This window comes from Dreissena polymorpha, chromosome 7 (assembly GCF_020536995.1).
Source record: "Dreissena polymorpha isolate Duluth1 chromosome 7, UMN_Dpol_1.0, whole genome shotgun sequence".
Lineage (NCBI taxonomy): Eukaryota > Metazoa > Mollusca > Bivalvia > Myida > Dreissenidae > Dreissena > Dreissena polymorpha.
In genome coordinates this window covers 65,119,375-65,142,597 of record NC_068361.1, presented here as the reverse complement: position 1 = coordinate 65,142,597, position 23,223 = coordinate 65,119,375, and the positions used below count along the sequence as shown (strand labels likewise).

Sequence of the window (23,223 nt, the reverse complement as noted above, 5' to 3'; positions counted from 1 at the left end):
CAACAACCAATTAACAAAATCGCTATCACTGTTGTTGCTATCAATAATCAATAAAAACTGAAAGTAAGAAACACGTCGCTTTAACTTGACGTTAAGCACCAATTTCCCGGGACCCAGTTTACATTCGCAATAACACTGCTATAAAAAGAATTGCCAATGACAAAACTCGTGCGTGTAAACTTCTATTTCCTCGGACTTTAGTTACCGATACATCAGCAATTTACACTGCTATATACAACAGTCAACCAAACACGTTTTTCATGAACTGCTGCGCACAGAATACGCGCCAACTAATCACGGGAAAATTGCCAAATAAAAAAAACACGTGGCCATCCGTTGATTACACAAGCAATTAAACTGTAACAAACAGCATTGGAGAATCTTGTTTTTTAAGAAATATTTCACCAACTGATAACATGGCCGGCGAATGCCAACAATGGAAAAAAAAAACTACGATGCCGTCTGTTTGTTATACACTTCTTAAAATAGACGAACACTGAGTTCAACAAGTTAAAAACAGAAATCACGTTTTATGAAACGAACAGTTTCTATAAACTTTAAATTAAATTTGATCCGTCGATTGAAAATAAATTATGCGATGCCGATTGATTTTGCAACTAGCCTAACCGTTAAACACAATTTTCACTGAGTCCCACGTTGGGCGCCATTGTAGTGTTTTTACGGTTAGCTCTTTGTGGGGTTCGTCAACAACTACAGCAATTACTTGCAACGGCACTAAATACGATACTCACGTTGGCATCGACTGGAATGCTCGTCAGGATGGCACCAATCGTCCTCGTCGTCTTCGAGGGAACTCGTCGGCTATACTCGTCGGTTGCACGTCACAAAATGGCACTATACATGTACTTCTGGGAATACACCTCCAGGCAAATACGTACTTAAACACACAGTCACCGGCTTACATACACATATACTTCTGGGAATACACCTCCAGGGAAATGCCTGTCATTTACACAATCACAGGCAACTCACAGACTCACATACACAGTCACAGTCTCACTTATATCTTCTGGGAATGGCCTTCCAGGGAAATACGTGTTGAACACACATAAAATACAATATAATACAATATACTACAATATAACCTATACTCAGGCTCACAATTACTCACTCAGGCTCACAATTACTCCAAGCAATACTCAACTTGGGAAAAGACGTCCACTCGCATCAATCACCCGTGCACAAGAGAGCGTACTATCTCGTGCTGCCCAGCATGCACTATACCGATTTGTCGCTGGTTCCCAATCACGAGGTATGTGCGCATTTTGTAGACCGGGCACCGGCACAACACTATTTTGCTGCAATTTCTAACAAATTAAAATAAAACAAGGAAGTAGCAACTGTCATAAACTCATCACTCACCTTTCTTTTGATTTATCCGATCATTTATCAACCGTAAAATGCACGTATTATTAACACTAAACGAGTTATTTCGCACAATGATTTCCCACTCATCGTCAGCGCCATTTTGAAAAATTCGACAGGTTATATTACACTAATTCCATTTCCCACAGGGTCCCATTATAAAACTGCCAACTTTCAAAGCATTTTTCTTGTATCTCCTATATATATAAAAATTGTTCAAGACTGGTATCATTTTAAAGATAAAGCTGTCCTCTTTCAATAAATGCAGTAAAAAATTTATGGTCTCTCAACTTCTAAGAAATTAAAATTCGCCCAAAGGAAAGCACCCTTGGAAAATAGAGTTTTGAAGGTGAAATTTCGACAAAAGCGCCGCACTTCAATCAGCGCACCCCAACCATTCATCTTTCAACGTAATCCCCACTGAAATGCGCCAAAATGTTGCAAACACACATAGGATGCAGGAATAAATTACAAAAAGCATGGGTGCGATCGCTAAATCGCTTTTAATACCGAAGAGAAAAGGAACTCTTTTGAAAAAGGCACTACAATTTTGTAAATTGGTTGCATGTCAATGAAATATATAGAGAATACTAGGTTAGCGTTGAATAGCGAGAAGTTGCGAGGCTTAGAACACCGAGAGCGCGAGCCTCTGGCTAGCAAAATATTATTTTATTCAACGAATTCAATAACTTTAGTATGGAACTTAATTTAATGTTCTAAAACATTTGTTCATGATTATTAAATACATGTGGGTTTTTGTTTGTTTGTGAAAAATAGTTGTTGGTTCTATTGTTTTAGACTAAAAATAACGAAATACAGAATGCAAATTTTATTTTAAATTGGTTTGAACAAACATAGTAAACATTAATGACGTAAAGATATTGACCGACAACATAATAACGGACATAGAGGATTTTACATGTTTTTTTTTTCATATTGAATTTATTAAACGAGTTCGATACACTGATAAATTGATTGCGAGGCTCTGCCGAGCATTTTATAATTTTATTCAACGAGTTTATTAAATTCAATGTCATGTATTATTCATGTATTATTCTTTTTATCACATGTTCAATCTTATTGCTTATAAATATTGACATTAAGTCTTTCTTTTCCCTATATTAACGCGGCAAATTGAATCGACGTCCGTGCACTAAGAGAGACGTCACGTAAAAGTGTTATGACACGAGTTTATTATGAAAAAAAAACGTAATGACTATTAAACTCCCACGACGTCAAGCATGTGATAAAATACAATATCGGAGACGTAACGAAACGCATGATGAACGTTTATTAAGAATAAGATACTGTTTTATCAATAAAAAGATAGAAGCTAGCATCTATTTATTAAATTTTCATACCTCTTTGTAGAGGAGTTCTTGGAGAATATTCGACTGGGCTTAATTTACTTATTTTAACTTCTTTAAAGACATGCTTCATTTCTTTTCACTACCGTAACAACTGGTCACTACCGTAACATTAACTTGACTTCCGTAACGGCATCAGTTTAACTGAATAGTGACAAATGATTGCATACATCACCTCGAAAAGTAATTGACTTCAATAAACAAAGTCATATGTAAGTATATGCCAAAGTGTGACCGGTGCTTTGCAATATATGGAATTTTAAAGAAAATTATAAAGACAGACTTTTTCACTTATTGTACATTGTTGTCATTTAATGGTTAGATTTTCAAGTTTTAATAATAATCTGGTTGAAGTAAGGTATAGACAAAAAGTACTTAAGACGTTAATTGGACTGATATCAAACATCGATATGAAAACAATTATTATTGCAAACACATATGAATTTTAATTAATGTTACGGTAGTGACAAAATGTAAACATTACTGTGAATTTATTTGATAGTCAGCAATAATATTGAAATGTTATCGTTGCAGTTGTTATTTTTCCACAGATAAAGAGTACACATATTAAATAACACAAATAAATTTATTACTTCTAAAACTTGGATTTTTATGCCCCCGGATTGAATGATCGGGAATTATGTTGTTTTTGGCCTGTCTGTCTGTCATTCTGTACGTCATTCTGTCCTTAAACTTTACCTTTGTCGTAACTTTTGCAATATTGAAGATAGCAACTTGATATTTGGCATGCATGTGTATCTCATGGAGCTGCACATTTTGAGTGATGAAAGGTCAATGCCAATGTCATCCTTCAAGGTCAAATGTCAAATATATGGCTTCGAAGAGGCGCAATAGGGGGCATTGTGTTTCACAAACAAAGCTCTTGTTCCTTTGTTATGTTTAAAAAAGGACATTTTCTGTAGAATGGCTCTTAAATGTAGTCACTTTCATTATCAATGCATACAGGCACACATATTTAAATGCAAAAGAATAACACTAGTGGTGTCAATAGACTCAATACACAACAAACACAGTATAATACATGCAAACAAAGATGACATGATATATAAAATCATAATAACAATTAACAAAAATATTAACCATGAAAGAGAGTGGGTGTCACTGTTTATTTAAAATCAATCCTAAAAGTTTGAAAAGATTTCAGTATTATAAAAGGAACTAAAAGCAATAATCAAATAATAACTCGTACTATTCATGTATTTAATTACATCTTATTAACAAACACTTGACAAATGTCATTTTATTACGCATACAACAATACACGCATTGATGGAATTGCCTAAAATTCCTTATTTTTTATCAATGATCACATTTGTGAATTTAGGCTATAAGATTGTGGAAAAAGAATAGATTATGTGTGTGCGCACATGAACCGCACACAAATAGGCAAAACAAAACAATTTATTAGGGGTACAACTGACTTCCTGGATATCTTCTCACTGAAATAATGCAGTAGGTGGTTTTCAAATGGAAAACCATTTTGTTGAAAAGCGGGTGTATTACGTTCTGGGTTTGGGCAAGCAGAACAGTGCAGGAATGAAACAACTTAACTTTTTCTGTAGAATTAATGGTCACGAATAATCACTTTTGCACATTTGAACTCTTCATGATTTTACTCAAGGACTGAATTTTTCATGCTTGTTGTTGACACTTTACTGAACATGGGGAAAAAATGTCTTGTCTCTTTATTGGGAGTTGGTGTTGGTTTTAGCTCACCTAAGCACAATTTGCTAATGGTGAGCTTTTATGGTCGCTTTTTGTCCGTTGTGCGTCGTGCGGCATCAACAGTTGCCTTGTTAACACTATAGAGGACACATTTATAGTATATTCTTAATGAAATTTGGTCAGATCATTTGTCTCTGCGATATCTTGGACGAGTTCGAAAATGGTTACAGTTGCTTGAAAAACATTGCCGCCAGGGGGCGGGCCATTTTTCCTAATATGACTATATATTTCTATAGTAAAACCTTGTTAACACTATAGAGGCCACATTTATTGTCTGATTTTTATGAACTTTCGTCAGAAGATTTGTCCAAATGATATTTTGGACGAGTTCGAAAATGATTCCGGTTGGTTGAAAAACAGGACCCCCAGGGGGCGGAGCATTTTTCGTTATATGGCTAATTGTGAAACCTTATTAACACTCTAGAGGCCACATTAATTGTCGAATCATCATGAAACTGGGTCACAATATTTGTCCCAATGATATCTTGGACGAGTTCGAATCTTCCAGTTGGCTGAAAAACATGGCCACCAGCGGGGTGTTTTTCCTTAAATGGCTATATATGGCTATTATAAAACCTTGTTTAAACTCTTCAAGCCACATTCATTGTCCGGTCTTCATGAAACTTGGTCACAATATTTGTCCCAATGATATCTTGGACGAGTTCGAATCTTCCAGTTGGCTGAAAAACATGGCCACCAGCGGGGTGTTTTTCCTTAAATGGCTATATATGGCTATTATAAAACCTTGTTTAAACTCTTCAAGCCACATTCATCGTCCGGTCTTCATGAAACTTAGTCACAATATTTGTCTCAATGATATCTTGAACGAGTTCGAAAATGGTTCAAGTTGCAAACCATATGGCGGGGCATTTTTCCTAATATGGCTTTATTTAAACCATGTTTACACCAAAGAGGCCAAATGTATGGTCCGATCTTCATCAAACTTGGCAGAACATACGTCTCAATGACATCTTTACTGAGTTCCAAAATGATTCTGGTCTGTTGAAAAATATTGCAACCAGAGTCGAGGCCTTTTGCCTTATATGGCTACATATGGCTATAGTAAAACCTTGTTTACACTCTAGATGCCACATATATTGTCCCATTTTCATGAATCTTACTCAGAAGATCTGTCTCAATAATATCTTGGACGAATTGGTTGAAAAACATGGCCACCAGGGGGCGGGCTTTTTCCGTATATGGCTATAGTAAAAACGTGTTAACACTCTAAAAATTACATTTATTGTCCAATCGTTATGAAACTTGGTCAGAACATTTGTTCTAATGCTTTCTTGGATGAGTTCGAAAATGGTTCCGGTTTCTTGAAAAATATGGCCTCAATGGGGCGGGCACTTTTTTCTATGGCTTTATACTACTTTAGTTAAACGTTGTTAACACTCTAGAGGCCACATTCATTGTCCGACCTTAATGAAACTTTGTCACAAGATTTGTCCCAATGATATCTTGGACGAGTTTGAAAATAGTTCCGGTTGGTTGAAAAACATGACCGCCAGGAGATGGGGGGCTGAGCATTTTTCCTTTTATGGCTATAGTAAAAACTTGTTAACACTCGTAAAGTCACATTTATTGTCAAATCTTCATAATACTTGGTCAGAAATGTTGCTGTAATGCTATCTTGAATCAGTTAAATCATAGTTCCTGTCTGTTGAAAAACATAGCCGCCAGGGATCGGGGAATGTATCCTAATATGCTATTGTAAAACCTTGTTAGCACTCTAAAAGTTACGTTTATAGTTTACTCTGCATGAAACCTGGTCAGAAGATTTGTTCTAATGATAACTGGGGCTGCATTGAGAAGGTCAGTTCCTTTGTATCTCAGCTGAGCGACTTTGGGTCTTTCAGGCCCTCTAGTTTTGAATAAATGTCCAGGATGTTTCCAGAAAATACACATCATAGCATATCATCTAGAACTGACAGTGCCATGGGAAGAGCGAATGGAGGAAGAACACGAGAGAAAGAAGGTCAACTACCAGCCACTACTTGATGCTTGCCAACGACAAGGATGAGATAATTGAAACCTCCCAGTGGAGGTTGACAGTCGGGGCTTCGCAGGGCATTCAGTCGTGAAGGCCTACAGAGTACTTAGCAAGGAGACGGGCAATAGCAGATGTCTGCAGGCAAGCACAATCAGCTTCAAAATGGTTATGGCAGATGAGAGAGCAGCAGTGGACAGCTTATCAGTGTCTGGTCGAGGTTTGACTTGTCCTGTGACTTGTACTTAAATTAATCCTCTCCTCTCAGGTATGTCTGACTAACCATTTAACAGATTTAAGCCATCTCTCTCTATATATATATATATACCGAATTTACTGGTAGAAACCACATTAAGCGATAGTTCGCCTGTCAACTTTATATACATCTAAATACTGGCTACATATCTTACCTAAGACAGGACAAACTAGCAAAATCGGGAACTGGCTACTTACTTAATTGCGCTCTCGCCGGTAAAATTGATGTTGACATATGATGTTCATTATACGACTATTTTCTACTACGTCATAAGCGAGATACTAAGCAAGGAACTCATATTCTCATCTGGTAACGATCAAAAAGCAATTAGCGTGGGCAACTTAATTACAGTTCATTAAGTCCAACCTGTGTTAGCGGTCACCTCTATTAAGCAAAAACCTTTCATAAGCAGGCATTATTTTAATATCCGAAATGACCTTTTATAGTGCAAATGCACCTCTATTAAGAAGCCACCTGCTGTAAGTGGTCAGTTCTGCTGCCTCCCATATGTGGTCGCTTAACACAGATTCAACTGTTTATGCATTGTTGTGTACACCCTATATTGAATAATACGTGACACGTTTAAGTCCATTTTTATTCTTGAAATACAGCACTTAAAGTAGTTATTCTAAAATGCGCATTTTAATTGATGTGTCACTTTGAATGTTTTGATCATGTGACTTAAAATCACATTATTTGATACGGACTTCTTTCCGAGCCGAACACAGAGGTGAATGTTATGTTACCATCGTGCAAGAGATTGCTTTAGAGAGCACATCGTTTACAAATTAGAAGGCATCAGATGTCAAGAGGAGCGCGGTGTCGTATTACGTCAAAGTCGAATAATGTTTACTCTTACTGACGTATGTAGATCATATCGTTTGATTATTTCTGATTAAACTTCTTTTCGCATTATGAATCTTGTTTTTAGCTATAATATTTTAATTGTAATTGGCTTTTTGATTTTTATCCAATTTAAACAAATTAACTTTTACTTTTGTGTGGGGCTATAGATGGGCATAGACAACCAAGCTTTGTACATAATTCCCTCCTCTTACAACCTTATTCCTGCTTCTGACGATAATCTGAATGATAAACTCAATTTAACTATCTCTAAAGCTTTTTGATAAAGCAAGATATGTACTTTATACTTGATCTGGTTTCATTTTATCGGGTCTGGTTATTCTAAATCCAGAACTTATATTAATCAAATATATAGCGAACATTGAATACACGATTGCATATTGGGTATTTGAATTTTAGCGAATACCGAGCCAAATTCGAACTTGAACGAATATCATGCCAAGGTCGAATAATCATCTGTAAATTGGACATTTGAACTTAAGCACATATCAGGCCATAGACGAATACATAGCTTGCTATCGGACATTCGAAATTGAGCAAATATCAAGCTAAGTTCGGATACCATGCTGGGTATTGGGTATTCAAACTATTGCAAATATTGAGCCAAGGTCGTATACCCTGCTGGGTATTGAAGTGGAAGAAACTTCCTGTTCGGGGAAATTAGGGGAATCCCCATATTGGTTTCCTGATCGGGAAACTCATGGACAAACTTTGCATTTTTATTCTCGATCGGGACATAAAAAAGCAATTTTATTGTGGGTTCAGAAAATGGGCTTGGGGTAAACTTTAATATACAAAAAATCAACACTTTCTTTCTGTAGAGGACTTACATATCTAATTTTTTACCGTGCAAATTGTTTTTAAGGCCCTGGTTTTCTTTCAATATAGTTCCAAAATTTGTATAATCTACGTAAACATGGTAAAATCAGTGGTTTCCGGAATTAGAAAACCAAATTTCCCTATCGGGAAACTATCGGAATTGACAGTTTCAGTGGTTTCCTGATTGGGAAAAATAGTTTCCTAATCAGGAAAAAGTACATATGTATCCAGTCAATGTATACATGCATAATTTCTAGACATAAACACAAACATGGCATCAAAAGTTGAAGGCGGCCAATTTCCTTAACAATGTGACACCAGCTCTATGCATACATACTGGAAAATTTAGCCTACTCAGAAAATTGTCCAAATAACTAACATCAGAAAAGAACGAAAGTCCATTAGTACCACTAAAAATTATTAAAAAAAACACGATATGTTTGTGAAACACTATGTCCCCATATATTTAGTATTTGACCTTGAAGGATGACCTTGACCTTGACCTTTCACTTCTCAAAATGTGCAGCTCCATGAGATACACATGCATGCCAAATATCAAGTTGCTATCTTCAATATTGCAAAAGTGTACATTAAATGAGCGATTTTGACCCATATATATGACCTTTGACCTTGAAGGATGACATTGACCTTGACCTTTCAGCACTGAAAATGTGCAGCTCCATGAGATACACATGCATGCCATATATGAAGTTGCGTAAATATCTTCAATATTGCAAAAGTTATGGCAAATGTTAAAGTTTGACGCAAACAAACAAACACACACACAAACAAAAAAGCAACAAACCAACAGACAGGGCAAAAACAATATGTCCCCCAATATAGTGGTCGGGGACATAAAAATAGTTCGAAGTCGTATTAACGCAAATAAAGGCGTAACTACGATAACAAACACGTATTAACGCAAATAAAGGCGTAACTACGATAACAAGCACGTAATAACGCAAAGAAATGCAATATAATGCTAATAAACGCGTAATAACGCAAAAAGGCGTAATAACGCCAAACTGAAAGGCGTACAAACGCTTAAAAGGCGTAATAACGCTAGAACGCTAAAACTGGTGCTATAACGCCAAACTAAAAGGCGAACAAATAATAAAAAAGGCGTAATAACGCAAACTTCAAGGCGTACAAACGCTTAAAAAGGCGTTATAACGCCAATTTCAAAAGCGTACAAACGCTTTAAAAAGTTGTAATAAAGCCTTTTGTACAATATAAAGTGATGGCATCTTTGAAGACATTAAATCAAACCAAAACGTTATGGATACAGTTGAATTTATTGTTTTGGTAAAGACAAGTTATGTCTGTCTAGAAATCGTCTCTATAAGCCAGAATAGGCAACAGACATGTGTACGGAATCCTGGTAGTACAAACCCCTATGAATGGGTTGATTTTATGCCTATTGCTTAAACGTACGACGATGCTGTTAGTGGAACCATCCACATAGCAAGGCGACAGTACACGTTTAAATCATATTTTTTACTAATGACTGAGATATTCATGTTTGCAAAGTGTTGCGTTAGAAGAGTTTCCAAGTGTATGTTTACGACAGCTAATTCTATTAGGATTAAATCGTCTACAACGATATGTGTGACTAAATATTTTGACGTGTAAAAACACTTTATTTTCTGTGACGTATCTTTCTTTTTTGCCCACTGTTAATAAATTCAAATGTTTTTAACAATAATTATGATACCTTTGCAATGTATAAATATATGTCATATAATAGCTATGTTCCTGGATGAGTGATTTAGAAATATAAATAGTGTTTCTTTAATTGGGCGTAGCTCTTTTACATCGCGTTTAACGTAGATGACTTGCGACAATTTATGCAGCAGGAGCATTGAACACTAATTGAATACGGAAAACACGTGGTGATTAATATTAATATAAGACACGCATAATCGAACTAGCAGTTACACAGTTTTTGTTTTATACGCGAAAAAAGACTTTAATGCTATTGGGTTGTTGTTGTCGTTTTGCAAAAAGGGTCCTTAAATATGTTTACATGTTAAATGCATCAAGATACTAAAGTGCCTACATTTACATGCTGAAAATGTGTTTGTTAAGTATCAATAATCTAGCAAAACTACTATAGATTTACGTGTTACACAGTTTTACAGTCCTTTTTTGCTAAATATGGGCCATAACTGTGCATACGTAAACATTATCCAAAATATCCGGATGCGCAAGTGCACATGCTGGTTAATATATGTTTATACAGTTTCATCGCTCAAGCAGCATTACGTATCGTACTACGAGTGACACAAGTTAAAACTGTATTTTAACTGAAAATGTGTCATCTCTGGTTATGTTGAACAAGAAATACATTTGAAAAAAGATATTTTGCGTATATCTTGATTTCACAAATTTATGTTTAAACTGTACGTTTCTAAATAATTAAATTGATGACAAAGATGTAATTTTCGTTTTTTTTCAGTTGTAATTTGCATTCATCACATACAAATAAACTTGTATATTTCATTTCGGTTTATAAATGAAAACAATCTAGCCATGATGCTTAAGATTGAAAATTGAAATCAAGCTGTCTTACTAATTGCAAACGGGCAAATGTACGCAATCCTGATATGGATATTGCCTATGAACGGGTTGATCTTAAACGCAATACTCGATATTAGTACGATGCAAACGCGCAATCACGATGATAGTACCTTGATAACGAAAACGCGAAATTTCGTGATATTGCGTTTTCATAATCGAACTGTCGCGTTATCAACATCATTATGACGTGTTATCGCCATCGTACTGTCGCCTTCCGGTGTGGATGGTTACAATAACAGCATCGTCGCACTATCGAGTATTCCGTATAAAACCAATCCATTCATAGGGGATGACAATAAGTTGAATCTGTACAAATGTCGGTTGCCTATGCTGACTTTCAGGGACGATTTCCAGAAAGACTGAAATTGTCTTTACAAATTCAATAAACTCAAATGTACTCATAACGCTTTGATTTGAATTAACGTCTTCAAAGAAGCCATCACTTTACATAGTGCACAAGGCGTTATTACGCCTTTTTTAAAGCGTTTGAACGCCTTTGATATTGGCGTTATTACGCCTTTTTGAGCGTTTATACGCTTTTAGTTTGCGTTATTACGCCTTTTTAGCATTTGTACGCCTTTCAGTTTGGCGTTATTACGCCCTTTTAAGCGTTTGTACGCTTTTAGTTTGCGTTATTATGCCTTTTTAGCGTTTGTACGCCTTTTAGGTTGACGTTATGCCTTTTTTAAGCGTTTGTACGCCTTTTTCTTTACCTTATTACGCCCTTTTTAGCGTATGTACGCCTTTAAGTTTGGCGTTATTACGACATTTTTAGCGTTTGTACGCCTTTAAGTTTGCGTTATTACGCCTTTTGTAGATTTTGTACGCATTTATTTCGAACTAGTATGCCTTTATTTCGCGTTATTACACGTTTATTAACGTTATAATGCGTTTGTTTTCGATATTACGTGTTTATTTGCATAGAAACGCCTTTTTTGCGTTAATACATGTTTGCACTCTTTTATTTAAAGTTTAAGTGGTTTTTATAGGCTTTCGTAGAAAAGAGCAATTGTCAGTGCTAGATAAAGTCCACAAGCATGAACAGCAATTCAGTCAATTCTGATAGTTTCCCGATCAGGAAATTTGGTTTCTAATTCGGGAAACCACTGACATTAACATTTTTACGTAGATCATACAAAGTTCGCAACTTTATTGAAAGAAACCATGGACTTAAACAAAATGTTCACGGTAAAAAATTACACATGTATTTCCTCTACAGAAAGGCGTTGTTAAAAACAGATTTTTTTGTATCTTAAAGTTTCCCTTAGCCCATTTTCTGAACCCACCATAAAATTGCTGTTTTATTTTCCGATCGGGAATAAAAATGCAAATTTTGTCTATGAGTTTCCCGATCAGGAAACCAATATTGGGATTCCCCTAGTTTCCCGAACGGGAAGTTTCTTCCATTGTATTGGGTATTCGAACTTAAATGAATATCGATCCAAGTAATAATACCAAGCTAGGTATTGGGAATTCGAATATTAAGGTATCCCAGGCCCTGTCCTGTCTGTTCCGACAAAGCCTGTCCAACATATTTTTTCCCTTCCCTTGCGTGACCTTCCATGTCGTTGTCTGTCCCAAGCTTTCCCTTACCTGCTAATCTCGCCCAGCATGCCGTGATATGCTTTGTTCTTATCTAACTGCCGTGCCTTGACCAGCCCAGCCAAGACAAGTATTTCACTGTTTTGCAAAATCAGACAAACTCTCTAAATGAGAACTTTGGACCTTTATCAGATGTAAAAGGTTTAGGAGAATCTACTCTGCTTAAGGTAGCGCACGCGTATTGGGAACCTTTCCAAATATAATATAATGTATAATTTTCTTAATCAGCATCATTTCACTGAACTACATGCAAATGTGTAGGTAGGCTTTGCATGCTTTAAAAAATATACTGATTTTTTTCAAAACCACCCCACGCTCGGCTTTTGTCCTGTTTATTTGAACCGCTGGGGTATATGAACGTTCCATAATTCATCTAGATTTCCAAATATGGGTATGCAGTAGGCGTGCAAAGATGCAGTAAAGGTGTTTAAAGTTTAAACAAGATAAAATAAGTATTCTACGGAGTAACCTACGAAGTAAATTCGCTAAAATTTACTCAACGTATGATGATTTAATATCAAACTATAATGTTTCTTTAAAATGGCATCTAACTAATTGAATTTCACACCCATCATTTTATGGAGATGTTTTGATGTTCGCAAATTAAAATATCTTTAAGAAAATGTTTATATTAAACTTTTCTATTTAATTAACTCATTTTTATCAAACGGATGTGATGTGAACGTACTTTTAAACACATACTTGTTGGGTTTTTGATTCACTATATATTTCTTCTCTTAAAATTTTGGAATTATTAATGGAATTACCATTTTATATGTTTGATTCTTAAATATTCAATCACCTAAGCTGGTTTTATTGGTATTGCGATTGTACAGTACCGCCCCTTTAATATTTTTATTTTTTATTTTACAGTACTGCCCCTAGATTTTTTTCACATCATCGTGTCATCGCTTCTCAATTGCGTCATACGATACTCTTTCACTGTTCTTGGCTACATTGAATTTTTTTACTTCATCGCTTCTATATTGCTTCATACGACATACTTTCACTGTTTAAGTCTACATGCATAGGTCATCGGGTTTAAAGCGTTAAATTGTATTAATATTTTCTCTCTGGTGTTTTGTGTTTGATTTATTTTCAATTTTTTTGAAGTCACATAAACAACCAAGCTATGTAATATGGATCTTTGACACCCATTATTGCTGCTTATTCCTGTATTTGCGCGATGATGATCTGAAATATTAACTTTATGATGCTATATTCTTAAATCTTTTTTAAAAAGAAGGGACGTAGTTGACACTAGTTCGTAGTTTCATTTCATCGTTCCTGTCTTACAAATTGGTGCTTATTTCCAGTTATGTAAACTGAAATCGGCACATTTTGTTTGTGTTTCTTTTGAAGATGTGGGCATTTAAACTCATACTTTTGAGTAGCCTTCCACTTTATTGCTATGAATTATCACCAATCGAGAACGAAATTATGATACGCATGTTTTGTTTTTATGCTAAATTTTATTTTAAGTAACAGTGCACCATTAGTTTATTTCCTGTCAAACAGCGATGTGGAGATTTGCGTAAAAAATGAAAAGAAGTCTACATCTTCAGTAGCTGCATTTGATTTGTAATTATAAACCAATCGATATATCAATCAACCAACCATTAAATGAAACATTTATAAGTATGCACTCACTTGTGTCAAACATAAAAGAAAATTCGTCGGACGTTATCGCGTTCTTCGTGGAAAACCGGAAAATGCCGTCGGGTAAAATGTATTAATCTTTATCGTTTTATCGGAACGCTCGTTTGCACACTCGCTTATCACTTAGGCGACCCGGATTTGATTCCTGCTCCTGGTGCATTTGAGCTTTGTTTGTGGTCATCATACCGAACAAGGGGGGGTTTCCTCCGGGTACCCCGCACCGCTCCCACAGCACAAGACGACATCAAAATATCTTTCATTTAAAGTTGCTGAAAATCTTTCAAACGTTAGCCCAACTTTCATGAGTGTACACTGAATAGATAGGAGAGCTGGGACTTGAGCTTGGTCCGCACAAAAGCTTTATCAAGTTGTTTGTTTCCACTGATCCGACCGTCCCTATTTTTTGCAACCGACCCTTAACAATTTTTTTGACGTTTCAAAATAGCGTGTGTATAGTATAAAATATAGTGTAAAACAATTGTCAAATTAAAACGTTAGGCCGACGTACATATCCTCCTTTTTGGCAATATTAGTTGAAACAAACAACTTTTTTACGCGTGGGGGGGGGACCTAACAAACTTAAAAATACACACCAACGTAGCCTATCATCGCATTGTTATGCTGATAACTAGAAAGTTGTGTTTGGAAATAATTATGAATAATTTGCAATTTTCAATTCATAAAACAAAATGCATATGTAGCTAATTGTAATTTCTAACATTTTTACCAAACGTAACTTCATACAACTATAAATGAAAATAAATATTCTGTATTGAATGCTGAAAATTTTAATTACAACTTTCTTATATATAAAGCTGTACTTCAAATCAGTCTTCTCGTAATGCCAGTTATCATAACTTATTATGAGTAATAATGACAACACACTGCCCAATCAACGTTTTGGGTATTTCTATGAACTTTAGATTATCAAGCATTTAGCAGTATTTGTGTGTGAATTGTTCGTTAATAATTAGAGTGTACATTAGTGGGACACATCTGCATTGAAGTAAATATACACTATCTGAATGTAATGTATATTCATGAGTACTATATGCATTCACATAAAAATACGGCGGTACAATACCAATTATTTTGATCACAGTAGAGCATTCAGATGTGTTAATCTATCAGTATGCATTCGTTCGGAATTCATATTTTAACTTGATCTTTTCTATTTGCTAATATGTTAATGCGTTTTTGTTGTTGTCCATTTTAATGAAAGAATAGGCATTCAATATTATATATTGTTGTCTGATACACCAATAGATCCCTTTCACGTACAAATTGGTTGGAAAATGTAACATTTGTAGAGTTGTTTTTTTATGCCTCAACAATAAAGTTACCTGAATTAATGTAGAAAAGAAAAAGTATTTATGTAAAATGTAGAAATCTTTTAAAGAGCAATTACTCAAACATAAATCATTTCCCGGAGCTACATGTAGAAATGCGCATCATATATTGTACTTAAGGCTGTTTATAGTTCCATAAAACCGTTAAGTTGTTTCTCAGAACTGGCGTTGAATGTTTATGTATATTGCAGAAATATTCAAAGTACATAAGTCAGATGGATATAATTGACCCGGAACGATAATACTTAATCCGCATCTCCTCTTGGTAGTTCACGATGTGTTATAGTTGAATACAACGGATTCAATAGTTTCTGGAATTGATTAGGGGACGGACGAACAGACGAAATGGCGAGGAAACGGATGGTCAAACCAGTGACTTGATGCGTCCTCTTAAAAAGCATAAACTCACACATTTGAAATTATATTTTAGCATGTATTCGCATTACGAAACTATTATTATTATTAACATATTATATCAATATCTGTTTTCAAAGGACATTGTGTAAACAATTCCAGCATAAGGGAGCATTTCATACACCGTTTTAGTTAGCACCATACCTTTTAGCTTATATCCCATGTTTGTTTTCTTCTTTGTTCTGGTGAAGTTGTTGTTGCATCAATGTCACTAGGGTATTAACTTCAAACTATCCGGACGCATTTTATTTTGATCATCATACGCATTTTATTTTTCTCGTAAAATACAATGTATGATATATGGTCTATGACATAAGCATAAACTACATAATGACGCTTTAAAACAAAGATACCGGTAACACTAAAATAGCTCATGAACATTTCGCACATGTAAAACGAATTCAAAAGCTTAAATAGATCTATGTTTTATCGCCGTTTAATTTTATTTGTATAAATTTTTGGCGTTGTGTTTGTTGTCATTTGTACGCATTTCGGTGAGTTTGGGAAATAACGTCCGTCGTTTTCTGAAGAAAATGTTGACGAATAAGCCACACATCCCAACTTTTTTAACAATGATTAATATGATATTTCTAATGTTTAATATGCACCATCTTTCATATTTGTTGCCACGTTTTAATAAAAATGCCGAAACAGTCGAAGTGCTGACAATAGTTGTTATTCGGAACTCTCATGTCTGGGTTTTTCCGATGTTTGAGCACACGCGTTAGGTACAAACAAAAGCTGACTAGCATATTTTAAAAGAGAATGAATCAATAATTTCTCTTATCGCTGATAGTCAACACCACTTTCTGCTCAAACGTTCGTTATAGTTGATAAAAATACCATGATTAATCATTTTTTCTTTAAATGAACTAATCTCGATCGTGTTTAATTTTATTAGATTTGTTATGTGTAATTATCAATGATAATAATAATATTATATAACAACAAAATACTTGAATTTTGACATTTCCTAAAAGAAACACTACTGTCGTTTAAATACGTATTATCCACTACTGAATGGGAAGCAAATCGGATATCGACGTTACTGGTCATTACTGTATTAATGACAATGTTTGTACCTCCCGTGCGCTCAGAAATCGGAAAAACCCACAGCGTGCAGTTCCGAATTAAATCTATTTACATGCAGTAAATACAATGTTTTTATTTGAATACCTTTGTGATTGTAGATCTTTCATTTGGATAACATTGATTGAAATTAGAAGAAAGGAATACGAGTTCAGACATTTAGACATAATACTGGTTTGATTACGTGTTTAATGCATATTTGTGAATATCCCGGAGAGAAGCGTAGAAGTCTACTAATAAGGAAAAAATAAACACTTAATACTATGAACAGTAAATCATATTATCAATATCCTATTTATATAAAATAATTTACAATAAAACCTAGAAATACCACCTATACAAGGTAAACTGATTGTCTCAATGCTTTATACTCGAGAAAATTCTACCTAATGCTGGAAATTAACACATGCGCAAACTATAATGGAACTAGTTTCGTGAATTGAATATATGCCTACCATGTGTGTTTAAAATCCTTTACAGATTAATAAAGCGTTAGAAATTATTGCCAATTTAAGCATGTTGCAGTATTTTTGTGTAAAATTGTGCATTGTCTTAGAGTGTATATTTGTGGAAAAACATGATCATTGAAAGCAATAGTTTGTATTACCTGCTTTGATTTTTTCTTAATTTAATGTTTATTTATGAATACTATAAATTATGCATTTTGTACACAATACGGCGATACCATACACATTATTTAGGACACAGTTACACATTTAGACGTTTCTAATCTTTGAAAATTCATACGTTTGAAATAACTACAGTACAACCTGTGTTAGTAGCCACCTCTGTTTTCAAACACTTGTCATAAGCAAGCACAATTTTGATTTCCAAAATGACCTTATAAAGTGCAAAATGCACCTCTATTAAGCAGCCACCTGCACTAATTGGTCAGATCTGCTGCTTCCCATAGATGGCTGCTTAATACAAGGTTCAACGGTTTTTGTAATTATACTTCATTATTTGTTGATATGTCGATATTTGTATTGTCTTCTATTTATGAAATGTAAGGGGATGAAACTCAAGCTGCCTGGCAGTATAGCACTCTAATAATCCAAAACTCATAAGAATGAACATTAAATCGATTACATATGGTTTATAATGAGATTCTTTTTCGGCGGCAAAAGAAAGATGCGTTCACATATTTCGACATAATGCTATTTCTTTAACAAATAAAAACATCAAATGTAAGAGAAGATGCTTAAACTGTCATAATATTGCCCTTCATATAATAAAGTGACAGTACAGCATATTCGTTTTAATGAATCAGAACACAACAATTATGAAATTGCATAAATAATCAAGGGAGAAACATTCATCATCACTAGAAAGTATTAAATAGTACCAATTATATCATTTTCGCGCAATCAATCTGAAATTGGATCAACAATAAGACTAAACCGGTTGTGGTTATTTTATTATGGCGTTGTCGTATTTATATTGTTTAAATTTGAATAAAATAACTTTACCATTGAGAACAGTAATGCATGAATTTTTACTCAAAAGCAACATTAAGGTGCTATGATTGCTAACATTCACTGCGTAGCGGTTTCCGGTTTAGAAAAGAAAACTCTGTGGTTTTGGACAAGTCGAAATTTTGAAATGTATTTCTTAAGCCTAAATCAACTAACCAACGTTATATAAACTGCACTATCAAGGCGGCGTTCGAAAAAACAATCTTTACAGGGTCAAACCCACAACATATATTATTAGTTTTGGAGAATAAATTCCACATATTTTAAATTTCGCCCTAAGCCTGGATTTTATAACCATATACATATTTATTTTAAAAAAAATCATGAAAAAATTCATTTAACATTTGAAAAACGTCTTCAAATGTATTTAAATATTTGCTAGGTCGAACTGTATCAATGTACAAAGTTTCAAACCGTAATCGTCGACAGATAATTAATAATTAATTACGAGAATTAAGTCGCCTTCGCCATAATGGTCGAGGGTCGACTTAACTCTGCAAAACTGGATTTCTGCTTCGCCCAACGGTCGCGATAGTATTATATATATATATATATATATATATATATATATATATATATAAATAAATAATATATATATATATATATATATATATATATAGTATATATATATTATATATAGATATATATATTTATTTATTTTTATTTATATATTATAGATTATATTTTTTTTGCATATTTAAAAATGTATACAGCATGTAGGGGATGGAAATAACACTAATATAGTATAATATAGGAGACTCATTATAAAAAAACATTTGTGATTATGAGTGGCATCATTTAATCGAGATTTTTATGTTCTACCTCTACGTTCTACTTCGTTCTTCTACAGTCAATTTTCTGACTATTACAGGAAGGCCTATTATAGGCAGATATGGACACTGTCGAGCCAGTTTCCTGGGAAGAACCAGTACTTGGTGTCTATAGAGGAGATAATGAGAACGCTCCCCGAGTAGGGAGCGAACCCACGAACTCCCGATCGCTAGGCGACACCTCAGCCACTACACCACCGCGACCTTGTTGTAAGCGTTATACACGCGAAACGGTCAAATAATGTTAAGTGTCCTCTGCCGTTTACCTTAAAAACTGTAACAACTTGTGGATCGCTCATAGATATAAAGAACGTGTGTAATATACGTGCTGTTTAATAGCAGTCCGGATGGCCGAGGTGTAAATGATATAGCTCACATTAAAAGGAATTTCTCTTTTTAATTTTATTCTTGCTAAACATACTTAAGTCCATTAGTTTCCATGTTTAAATCTAGCTGTATAAGGCATTTTATGACACTCGTTAGAATGCAAACATAAATGAATAAGTCCCCTTTAAAACCTAAAAGTCATGCTAAAACAATATTAATGGTCGAACTGAAAACCAAGATACTTTTGCTGTTTATTAAATCCAATTAAAATGGAGCTCAAGTTATTCTTACTTGTCTACTGTTACGTATGTGACTAAACAAGCATTTAAATATTAACTGGTTGTTTTGAATGGTAACATTTTGATTGCATACTAGTTTTAGTGAACATAATGTTGAATTGATTGTTAAGCTCAAAGGGTCAGCTTGGTTACATGACGATTTTCAAAATATTTGTCTAAATTTAAAAAAAATGTATGCATTATCTTTAACAAGCGAAATAACGATATTGAATAAGAAAAATATTTAAAATACGGTTATTAACCGATAATAATCATTGAAAATAGGTTTAAAAATTAAAGCGTTTGTAACGCTTTTTCTCGATAATTTGGAAAATGCATCGAGTGTACGTATCGGGATGAGACGGGAATGCAGGCTGCAGTGGCGCAGTAGTAACGCTTCTGCTTCCAGAGGACCCGGCTCCAAATCACGGAGAGGGAAACGATTTTTGTTCAACGGTTTTTTCTATGCTATAATATTAGTTTAAGCTATTAAAACATGGTAGATTTGTTCTTATCATATGAATGAAACTTTTTCAAAAATACGAAAAAAATTAACAAGTCCCTTTAAAAATGCATTAACCTCAAATTTGTGTGACTCGATATTATATTCTATGTTGCGGTCAGCATGAAATCTATACTATATGCAATATTGCCTTGTAGTTTCATGTGCGCAAATATGTCATAGCATTGGTGCATTGACAGTTTAATAACATATCTAGTCTCATGACGCTCAGAATGAGTAAGTCAGTATAATGGATTAATAAAGACCACAATCGCAGTGTGGAAATGTTGATGCTAGACTAAACTTAATTAAAGTACGACTGAATATTATATTATTGGGAAAAGGATAGAGCATAAACAACACATTTATGCTGTGCTAATTTGACTTTTATTGGAATATCTAAATGCAAATGGATCAGAATGTGTTTTATAGTCAGTCCGCAAGATGGATGGCTTTTCGCTTGAACTGTTGATGTTATTGTATACAATAGGTAATGCATGCGTGTTGAGTGTTGATCAGGTACAGCCAGGTGCTAATCAAATACGTTGAGATTGTCCGTGTTGTAACGCTTTATACTTTAAAGTACTTATACTGGATAACGTTTTACAATTTCACGAAGTTTATGCCTAAAGAGGACACTTGGCCTTGATGGTGTGATTTCAAATACTTTTGCTCATACAACAATTGATTCTACTAAAAGTTAACTTTTTTTTTGAAAATTGGCATTTAATGTAATGTCCTTACACAACAATGATAATTATTTGGAATAATCTAAAATGATTTCAAGAAGCAAGGAAAAAGATTGCAACAATGTACAATAAAACTATTTTTAATAGCACGATGCTTTTGCAAAATAAAAGTAAAAAAAAATACAAACGCTATATAGTTGATGATTCACCATTAAAGAACCAATATTTATAACACCTTTCTTAGTGATGACCCTTATTTCGTTTGTTTGAATATAATGCCGGCATTCTCTTCTTCCAAATGAGATTATTTTCAAAATTGTAAATTTGCCAATTAAAAAGAGTTTACCGAACCGACTCGACTGCGTATTGCGACCGCAGGCGATATTGCGAAGTAAATAGTGTGTGTATAGGTCGAGTACTCGAGATGTGTTGTTTTTGATTTTTATCGAGTGCACCGGATTGTCTCCCATATGGCCATCGCCCCCAGAAAGACGTGTTAGTTGTTACGGGGGATAGTGCAAGATACAGGAGACACCCAGTTCCAGAGGTGACCCTGGGTCTTTTAGTGCCCGGTGTATAGCACCTAGTACACTGCACCTCGGTTTAACGTCTCATGCGAAAGACGAGTTAGAAGGTTAGGTGCAGCGGGGGATCGAACCAGCGATCTCTGGATTGTGAAGCCAGTGTGTTACCACCAGACCACGGATCCGCTACCGAGTACTCGAGAGAAAGATGCAAGCTTTATAAAGCAATCTTTGCTGCGCCATCTCGCATCTTAATGTCGCAAAGCCATGTGGGACGTCGCTTAGTTATATCGTGCTTTCGCATCGTGTTTTCCTCGTTCTCGCGTTTGTATTTCACGGTCATTAGCATGAATAAAAGGTGCGAGGTTGCGGGATGTCGATGTAAAAATACGAGAATAAGATGCGAGATCGCGATGCAAGAATACGATGTGAGATCGCAATATTAATATTGTCCTCTCTTAAAGAATTGTCGAATTTGGACAAAAAATGCAAGATATCACGATGCAAGACACGAGATACGATGCCAGATAGCGATATTACTATCATTATCCAGCATAGTGATCTCCCATTCACGAATTGTGATCTCGTGGTCTCGCATTCTGAAATCGCTCCTTTGAATCGTGTTCTCGCGTTCTCGATCTTGTAATCACAGTAACTGAATGCCATAAAAATTAATAAAATTCTCTCAAATTCGGGTTGATACATTTAAGTATCTTAAAGAGTCCGTATGGCGAAACAATAATAAACATAATGCGGTTAATTGGAGTAGCAGAAGTAGAAGAAGTAGTAGATGTAAGGTTATTTCAGCAAAAGTATAGACACTGGGTCTCGTAAGGTAAACTACTTATGTCAAAAACTAGACCTCTGTAAAAATATAACGCTTGTAAACACGCTAGATGCCGCATTTATTACCAATATTCATTAAACTGAGTCACGTGGGATAAAGAACTAGGTCACGAGATCAAATTAAAGAAACTACATGTATGAACATCTAGATGTCATATGCATTGTTAAATCCTTATGTTACTTTTTTCAGTAGATTTCTCCCCTTGACATTTGGCCGAGTTTGAAACTGGGTCATGTGAGCTCAAAAGCAAGGTCGCTTTGTCAAATGGAATCACACGTTTATGGACCCTATAGATGTCACTTTGTTTATGCAATCTGTATGAAACTTGATCAGAATATCTTCTAAGAAATTTGCCAGAAAGGTGAAATAGTTTCGGTACATTCAAAAACGTTATGAGGTGGTCAGTTTTGTTTTATATAGCTACAGTAACCCATTTCAACAATCTAGAAGTCACATGTTGTACCCACTTTTTGTGTCAAACTTGCCAAGCACATTGAAAACTGTGTTGATATGATATTTGGGATGATTTGAAAATTATTTATGTTTGTTCAAACATGGATTGCATAGACTAATATGGAGCGACTTTACGCACATGCATTAACCCAGTTTTCCGAGAACGTGGCTGTT

At 34.8% G+C, this 23,223-nt stretch overlaps 2 protein-coding genes across 16 annotated transcripts in view; both read right to left on the bottom strand.

The window, feature by feature from the left end:
* LOC127837994 (uncharacterized) overlaps positions 1 to 1,505 on the bottom strand; it is a 90,446-nt gene extending 88,941 nt beyond the window's left edge. For 2 of the 4 annotated variants that reach the window (XR_008029587.1, XR_008029588.1), the window contains exon 1: positions 1,384 to 1,505. The gene's annotated coding sequence lies outside the window, so the exon portion shown is untranslated. Of the gene's footprint in view, positions 1 to 752; positions 1,292 to 1,383 lie in introns of those variants that run through there. The other 2 variants (XR_008029591.1, XR_008029589.1) reach the window with 2 other exon arrangements.
* The window catches only part of LOC127837992 (zinc finger protein 729-like), a 462,677-nt gene that overhangs the window by 304,180 nt on the left and 135,274 nt on the right, over positions 1 to 23,223 (bottom strand). The window lies entirely within an intron of this gene.